Below are 8,887 nucleotides of genomic sequence, written 5' to 3'. Positions count from 1 at the left end.
ACAGGAGATTGAACACTGGCAAACCAGAGCTGTAAGGACAGCATGGTATACCTTCCATTCTTATCATGCTTGTGTTTTCTGCTAGTTTCCTAGGAGAGTGGATGACTGCTCTCCTTTGACAGAAAAAATAATTTCTTTGTAATTTTTTATCATGATTTACTGACAGTAAGTTTCCTAGTAGCTGCAGATCCAGTGGGGGCTCATTTTGTATCTGATACTTATCTTTGCCACATAAGCCATATCCAGATCCACTGAAAAAGAAGGTGGGCTGGCCTGTAATGTGTCTTTTGACACCAGACCCTATGTTAGGCGCTTGCCTTGGTATCTATTGTGCAACGTGTTGAGTCAACACTGAGTGTTTTACAGGTCCAAGGCCACAGTGCACTCGTCTGGTGGACCCTGTCCCTGAAGACCCCGTAGGGTATATAGTATGTCTGCCAGAGAGGCAAAGACTGGTGGTAGCGGCATGATCTCTTTTTCCTGCCTTTTTGTCTCCTTATGCACAAGTGTGGTTTTGCCGGGCTATTGGATGAATAGGGCTGATGAACAGATTGTTCAGACCCTACAGAGATTCAGATGGGTTTTACATCTTCAGAAATCAGTGCTGGAACCATCTCATCACTTGGAATATCTGTGCCTGACCTTATACAAAGCCCTGTTCAGGGTTTTCATACCCCTGGTCAAACTCTGCTTGCACGTTCAGACTCTATAAACAGAGAGCCAACTGACCCTCCATTTTTTATTTGAGGCAATTTCATATGCCCAATATTACTCAAGAAGATTTCAATTAAACATTCTAACAGTATGGGACAAGAGGTAGCATTCACTGGATTGTCCCATACACTGACCAGCAGGGCCAGGTTGGCCCTGGCATGGTGGGTCACAAGTTTGGCACAGGATACCATCATTTCGGGCTGGGGAGGAGTCTTAGGTATCCTCTTGGAACAAGAGATTTGATCGTCAGAGGAAGCTCAGTTCCCGATCAAAGTTCTGGAACTCAGGACCATTTGGTTAGCCCTTCAATGCTGGATATCTTGCCTGCAGGGTCACCTGACCAGGATTCCATCAGACAGTACCAAAGCAGTGGCTTACAATCGACCTTCAGCAACGCACCAAAGGTCGTGTAGTTCGAGAAGCAGATCTGATTTTAGATTAGGCAAAACTTTGCATTCCAGCCCTGTTATGGAAAACTGGCAAACAGATTACCTCAGTTATCAATGCCTGGACTGCAGCAAATGGCCTCTTCAGACAGAGATGTTTCAAGACCTTTTGCAGGTTCTGGACATGGCCCTCATGGCTTCCAGGTTTAACAACAAATTGGGCAAGCTCATCCATAAAGTCAGGGTTTTCCTAACCTTTGCAGTGGATGCTTTGGTGACAGTGAAATCAGTTCAGTCTAGGATTTTCCTGCTTAGAAGCTCTTCTACTCTGCAGGATCAAGATAACACTCAAGGGAATCTTATGCTCAACTGGGCCAAGAGGATGTGGTACCTAAACCTCATCAGGCTCCTGATGGACCCTCCCTGGGTCCTCTCAAATAATCCAGATCTACAGTCCCAAGGGCTAGTTTGCCACCTGTGTTTTGGTCACTGAATTTAGGCTTAGCTGTTGAAGCCCAGGTACATATTAATGAAAGGTAGAAAATTAACTTCCCTAAAGTCTACCATAGCATTAATTCTCTTTGTGCAAGATGAGGAAATTCCATCACAGGAGTTAATTTATGGGATGAAGGATGTCCTCTCTCCATTCTGGCTTGGATCAGTGTTTGGCCTTGAGGTCCATCAAGAGTCAAATCTAGGCCTTAGTAGTTCTTTTTTTTCAGAGACCACTTTCCTCCCACTCCTAGTTAAAGGTCGTTGTGCAGGGTATCCCTCACACTGTTAACTATACATTCCCAAGTGACTTTCAACCTGGTTCTGCTAACCATCCTTTGAACCTATTAGAGATGTCTATCTGTCTAGCCTTAGTCATAAGGCTGCCTTTCTCATCACCATCACTTCTGCAAGGTGTGTTCCATACATGGCAGCCTTAACCTTTTTCTGTACTTTACAGGGACAAGGTTCTTTTGAGGCCCAGGGCCCCTTTTCTTCCCAGTATGGCTTCTCCCTGTACTTTAACCAGTTCATTTTTAAAACATCTCTCTGTCCTGCTCCTAAATATTTCCCTTTTTTCCCTCCGATGCCTGGACAAGGGTCCCATTTTCCAGTTAAGGTGCAATCCACTAGATCAGCTAGTGTTTCTTGGGCTTTTCAACATCAAGCATCTGATTCCCAGATTTGCAAGGCTGTCACTTGGTCTTCAGATGTTCTTTAAGTTTTACTAGGTGGATGTTCAGACCTCAGCAGAAGCTGGCTTCTATTGTAATTTTCTTCAGGCAGCTCTGTAGGTCTTGTCGAACCACCTATGTTAACCTGTTGGTTTTTGTGGGCCTGTAAGGTTTCATGTGCTCTGTTGTCCACACCTCAGTTGGGCTGCTTTTGGATGTCACAATGTACTTGAATGCTCATCCTGTGTCCCAGGAAAGAGTTATGACTCACCATAAAATAAAGTACATTATGGGACACAGGTCCCTCCCCTCTGTCCTTATGATCCACTGCTACTACTGCTCACTAACAAAACTGAGGCATGCATGGGAAAAGTCTCCAATCTCTTGAAGTCTGCAGCATAATCCAATGTGCCTGAATGCTCATCCTGTGTCTTATAATTTACTCCAACAAAAGGATTTTACAAAAATCCTTTAATGCATTGCATGATTTTGTCAGTATTAAAACATTAATCAACTTTTAGGATTCCAAAAAGTATGGTTTGCCTACATTATGACTTCTGTACCACTAAATATTAACCAAACCTTCTAAAACCTTAAATCTCAAAGCCTTTATAGTGGTTCTAGGTGGTGCATTCTCCACCAGTTCTCTCTCTATATAGTATATAATTTTCTTTTTTGCTGCTAATTTCAGCCCTATTACATAATTCTCTAGTTTTCCTGCTACCATTGGGTTTTAGCCACATAGAAAAGCTTAACTCATGCCCACCTAATTCCTCCTGTAAAGGATGTATCAGTCTTTCTTGTCATGATTTTATCTACATGTGTGAAATGCCTTCCATGGAAGGTCTGCTTACATACAGCCCCCCATCCCCTAGATACAAATATTTTTAAAAGCCAAACAGAAATAGATTTTGACCAAAAAAAAAAAGAAAAAATACCTACCTTCCAGTGCTTCCAAGTGGCGCAGGTGATGCCACCATGCTTCATAGGACAGCTAGATGTTCAAAATCCTGCACAAATGTACTCTTGTACTAGGACTGCATTCTTGCCAGATTTCGAGTGACCAGCTTTCTGGGGAGGCAGGGTGCAGTCACCTGCAGCTCCTGGAATTGGAAGTTGAGGTTTTTTCTTGGTAAAACGTTATGTTTGTATGACTTTTTAAAGCAATTTGCATTTGAGGGCCTGTAAATGTAGCAGACCCTCCATTGTTGATGAAGGGTCTGCTTTAAAGGATATCTGTACTCTTTAAACACATCTAGGAACATCAATCCCTATTCTTTCACTATGCTTTGAAAGATGTGTTACAGGTCCACACAATATTGTTTATATTACCTTTGTTTGCAGTGTACATTGTAACGGAAGATCAATACTGAGAAGAAAACAATACATCTTTTGGATATACCAGGAGGCAAAAAGGTAAAACTAATGCTTTCTATTCTTTGCTGCATCTGTACTCCGCATCAATAAATAAACTGTACATTTATAATAAGGACTATGTTGAGCTAGTGCTCCCTCTAATGTTCAGCTGTGATGGTGAAATTGAGTTCAGAGATACAGAGAGATAGAAAGACCTAACAAAATACCAGCAATCGTGGGATATGTAGTCCAGAAGGTTGGATTTGCAGAGGGACCAATACTGTTGTGAACTACAAGTTCCATCTGGCTGGAAGAGAAAGTGGAATGCTGGGATGAGGACATATATATCAGATCCTGTAAGAAGGGCTTCCTTTTGGGACTATGGGCTGGAGCTAAGAGGGACCCGGCTGCTGTGCATAGCTAAGTAGACCGCACGGTCCAGATGGAACTTTAACGGGTGAGCTATGGACCTGCAAGCAGATTGTCCATCCCCAGCTTTCTGTCAGCAGAGCTAATAACCAGAGTTCTCCAATCGACACAGCCACAGTGGAATCCCAGTGTCGCAAGGTGCTAGGCCAGGCCCCCCACCCTGGGTGCAGATTCTGCAGGACATCCTGATTCCCTTGAGCTATGGTGTCATCAGGATTGGTGAGTGGGCAGAAGCCCATACTGTGTACACTACTCACTAAGGGACACTACATGCAAACACCTTTTACCACGTCTCCTAATAAATCAGAATTCTTCGCTAGGAACCATTTACTTATATTATTCACTATTGCTGGTCACCATTGCACAGTAATCTCTTTGGGCCCTATTGAGCTAGCTGACGATCCAAGATGCCCATCTCATCAAGACACCTTTTACTACCTCTCAAGCCAAGGACTCTGTGCCTCACATCTGTGTGTATATTAAAGGGGAACTCTATTTAGAATCTGTTCATAGAGTAGTTCACACGTTTAGCTCTTACAAAGTGTGTTGTCATTTCTGGACCTGTGACATCAGGATTCTAAAGGAGCAGGTTGACACTGAAAAGTCTTTCTTTTTCCTTTCATACCTGAATTCAAAGGCTCCCTCTGAGTATATTTGCAGCACTGTCTGACTTACTGTGTTCACAATTGCAAGCGTATTTCTGTTTCACCCTGAGACTAGAAAACAGGTGATTACCTTGGGAAGTATTTGCATTAACTGTCTGTTGACTAAAGAAATGTTAGTAAATACTCAATTGCTTTACTACATTCTGGTGTCTTAAAAATCATGATTTTTTTTGTACATTATGTCTGAACCCAGGGTGTCAGAGGTGTCCGGAGGCTTGCAAGGTCAGGACAACCTTTGGGAACTATCATCTTACAGCGGCCCTCCCAAGGGTAGCCCTACATATATACTTTAATATACACCACTTTGCAATTGACTTTTTCAGCATATTTAAACAGACAAACATTAGATCTTGATTCAAATAGTGCCTTGAGGTGATACTTAATAAAGTGGTATGTAGACAGTCAGACCCTTGGTGACTTCATTACCCAAATATGGGCCATGGCAATATTTGATAATGTTCTTGCATGAAATATGGCCATATTTAGGCAATGATGTCACACCCTATACCTGTCCCTTTGCTTTTGTGGCTAAGGATTCTCTGCCATGCAAGTGAATAGACCTGGTGCCATCAGTAGTTGGCACCTGCTGCTTCCTTAGCAACCATTGACAGAGGAAAGCTGTAACGTTCATCCACACTGGACATTTAGGACAGGGGTGTCAAACTCAGTTTCTTTGTGGGCCACATCAACATTATGGTTGGCCTCAAAGGGCCAGTGGTATTTGTAAGACTAGATGTACAGAGCACCATTCCCCATACATCGGATGTCAAGAGCCCCCCCACCAACAGAAGTCAAGAGCCCCCCACCCTCCCTTACACCACAGTGCACCCCCTTACCTTGTGCTGCTGCTGAGAAGAAGCTGGAGTCAGTGCTGGGAAGCAGAAAGTGCAGGGCCTGGAGCTGGAGTCTGCTGAAAGATAAGACCAGGGAAGGTGGAGATGAGATGGTGCTGAGGCTGCACAGAGAGGTGCAGGATCTATACGAGTTCTGGCCCCCTCTCTGCTGCTGACTGCTGAGATAAGGTGCAGGTGGAGATGAGGGGGGTGCTGCAGCTGCAGGAGAGGTGTGAGGGATGAAATGGCGTGGTGGGCTGGATTCTGCCCTCGGGCCTTATTTTTGACACTAGTGATTTTGGAAATTCAGACCAAGCACTCAGCTGATCCCTATGTGTGGATGTCATTATCAACTAACCATCTTCTTTATGAGGATTAAGGTTTAGTACCTTTCAACTTCTATCAGGCTTGTTGGTCATTCCCCTTTAACCATCAATATGTTAAATTGTGAGGAATGTCACAATCAAGGCTTTTTCATTTCAAAATTGGTTGTCTGGTCAGGCAACATTTTTTGATAATGTGGTCCTCCTTTTCCCTGAAGTCAATAATTAAGAATGATAAACTGGAGCCTTTTTGTGGTGATCAGCTAGTCTCCAATTTTAGATGTAACTGTCTCCTACATTTAAAGGGATTTGTTGGTTTTATTGAGCTTTGGTCCCATAAAAAGTTTTTCTTGTTGACTACACTTTCTTGTTGGTCTAGTTTTATTCCTCTATTTGAGTAGTGTGTTTTCCACCAATTTTTAGAATACCTATGTCCTTCAACACGTTATTTTCATAGTCTTTGATAAAGGAAGGGTTAGAACCCCTGGCAGTGTTATTTCTGTGTGAGCTGCATTCTGGAAATGTTCACTTACTTCCTGTTTTGGTGACAACATTGTCACCAGCACAGGAAATGGGGGGACATTTCCCTAATGTAATACAGAAAAAAACTGACATGGGTTCTAACATTTACTACTGTAAAACAAAAAAAGAAAAGCTTTGGATAGTTCAAATACTCCACAATGCCTGTGCTAGCGTAAAGTTGTAGTTGTAGAGTTGTAAAGTACAGTATCACAGTACACTTGTGATCTAAACCAGCTTAAAAAAGGAAAAATGTAGCTTTTTTATACACAAGATATATACTGTACATATACATAATTTCATCTCATTTTCTGTTTTGTACATTTGCTACATGGCTCATTATTCTCTTCATAAATTTGTTCTTTGTTCTGTGCGTGGCCCAGTTCCTGAGTAGGGCGGCTGCCAGACACTGTATACAAGTGCACTGTACAATATACAATAAGTAAAGATATTTTCATTTTTCTTCTTCTAACGAGATTCAGGATTATTAGTAACTCATTACAAGCTATTAATGTCACTGACATTAATATTATTTAAAGGAAAACTCTACTAAGAAAAAAATCTTCCTGACTGTCACGCAGATCCACTAGTGAGTCTTATGACTCTTATTTTATTGGGCATAACAAAGCTTAATTTTCCAAACTGAATTTGTGATTTCCAGACCATTTTGAGAAAACTTCAAAAGATGACCTGAGATCTAACATGATGACCATCACAGATACCCATACATGTACTGAAATACGTACAAAAGGCAAAACTTTTTTTCATTTTGGATAGAGTAGGGGAGGTTTTAACCCCTGTCAGATTTTGTTTGACACCTGTATCCCTTTGGGGAGATTTACCATCATTCCCTATTCTATAGCCACAAAAAGGAAATCCCTTCAAAGGGAGGGAATCCCAGGTTGTCACCAAGGTCACCAGAACTAGTGTTCCCATTGGAAGATTTTCCCTCTTTTTCTGGTCTGATGACAGCCACAATTTGGGATTTTCTCTCACTTTTGCTCTGGGTGATAACGATAAACAGGAATTATACAGAGGGTGATTCAAATTAACAAGATACAGAAACAGCAATAAAAACCTGACAGAGGTTCTAGTTCCTCTCTACTGTATCCAAAACTAGAAAAAAGTTTTGCCTTTAGTTATATTGTGCACACCAGAAATGTTTGTTTCAGATGCATTCAGTCTTTGAATAATTTAGTTTCATCATATTCGTTCGATTATATTAATAAATCGTATGGATTCAACTCAGACGGATTCAATATTTTCGGACGCTAGTCCAAGCCACCAAGAAAAATGGCATGAGCTGATTGGACAATACTGATTGGCATCATGTGCATCCAAATGAATGAACGGAACGAAATTCGGATTCATACGAATTATCGAACAAAATTTGAAAAATTTATTAATTTACCCATGGGCCCGACCTACTATCGCATCATGTGATGTCATCCGATTGTTACAGATGCATTCGTTAACCGCCTCCCATCCGGACATTGTATATAAACGGCTGAACGATGGCAGTGCAGGGGCGGGTGGCCGTTTATAAACGGCCTCCCCACCCCCTGCTTGTGCGTGCTCCCTGAGAGCGCACAGCACTCCGGACACAGCGGAACACCGATCATCATACAGGACCTCTGTGCGAGGTCCCGATCATGTGATCACTGATTGGCCAATCAGTGATCACATGCAGAGTAGTAAGCAAGATGTCACTTCTGACATCATTGCTTACTACGTGTGAAATTTGTGAATGATCACAGAGGTCACATGGTACAAGGCTATTCACCAAATGCGATATCTCCTGCGCTCCAGGACCCAGACCGGTGGTGAGTAGATGGAATCAGACTCCAAAAAAGCAAGGAGGGAACCACCGAAATAGATAAGGTCGTGCAGCTCCACACCAAGGCTGGGAAAGCCCAAACAGAACTGTGAGGAAGAACAAAAAAAAAAAGAAGCGCACCAACCTTGCGCATTACCTCAGTAACCAAAATTTATTAAATAAAAGAATGGTACTCACAAACAGCGAATAAAAACAGGCATGTCAGTCCTCAAAGGGACTTTAAAGGCAAGATGCAAATGCGAATCCCATCATGGAGGAAGCCACTCAGTACAGCTGATGCGTTTTGAAGGACAAGCCTTCTTCCTCAGAGCTCTGAGGAAGAAGGCTTGTCCTTCGAAACGCGTCAGCTGTACTGAGTGGCTTCCTCCATGATGGGATTCGCATTTGCATCTTGCCTTTAAAGTCCCTTTGAGGACTGACATGCCTGTTTTTATTCGCTGTTTGTGAGTACCATTCTTTTATTTAATAAATTTTGGTTACTGAGGTAATGCGCAAGGTTGGTGCGCTTCTTTTTCTTTTTTGTTCTTCCTCACAAGGCTATTCACAACAGCCTTGTACCATGTGACAAGCTGTGACCAATCACAGCTCACACAGTATTTCTCAATGGCTGCAAGAATGCAGCCAGAGAGAAGGAGAAATGATTGCTTTTACAGCCTTTA

The sequence above is a fragment of the Staurois parvus genome, unplaced genomic scaffold (assembly GCF_062004578.1).
Source record: "Staurois parvus isolate SC_StPar_1 unplaced genomic scaffold, SC_StPar_1.0 ptg000243l, whole genome shotgun sequence".
NCBI classification, from domain to species: Eukaryota; Metazoa; Chordata; class Amphibia; order Anura; family Ranidae; genus Staurois; species Staurois parvus.
The sequence above is the reverse complement of the archived record's forward strand: the minus strand, read 5'-3'. Positions refer to the sequence as shown.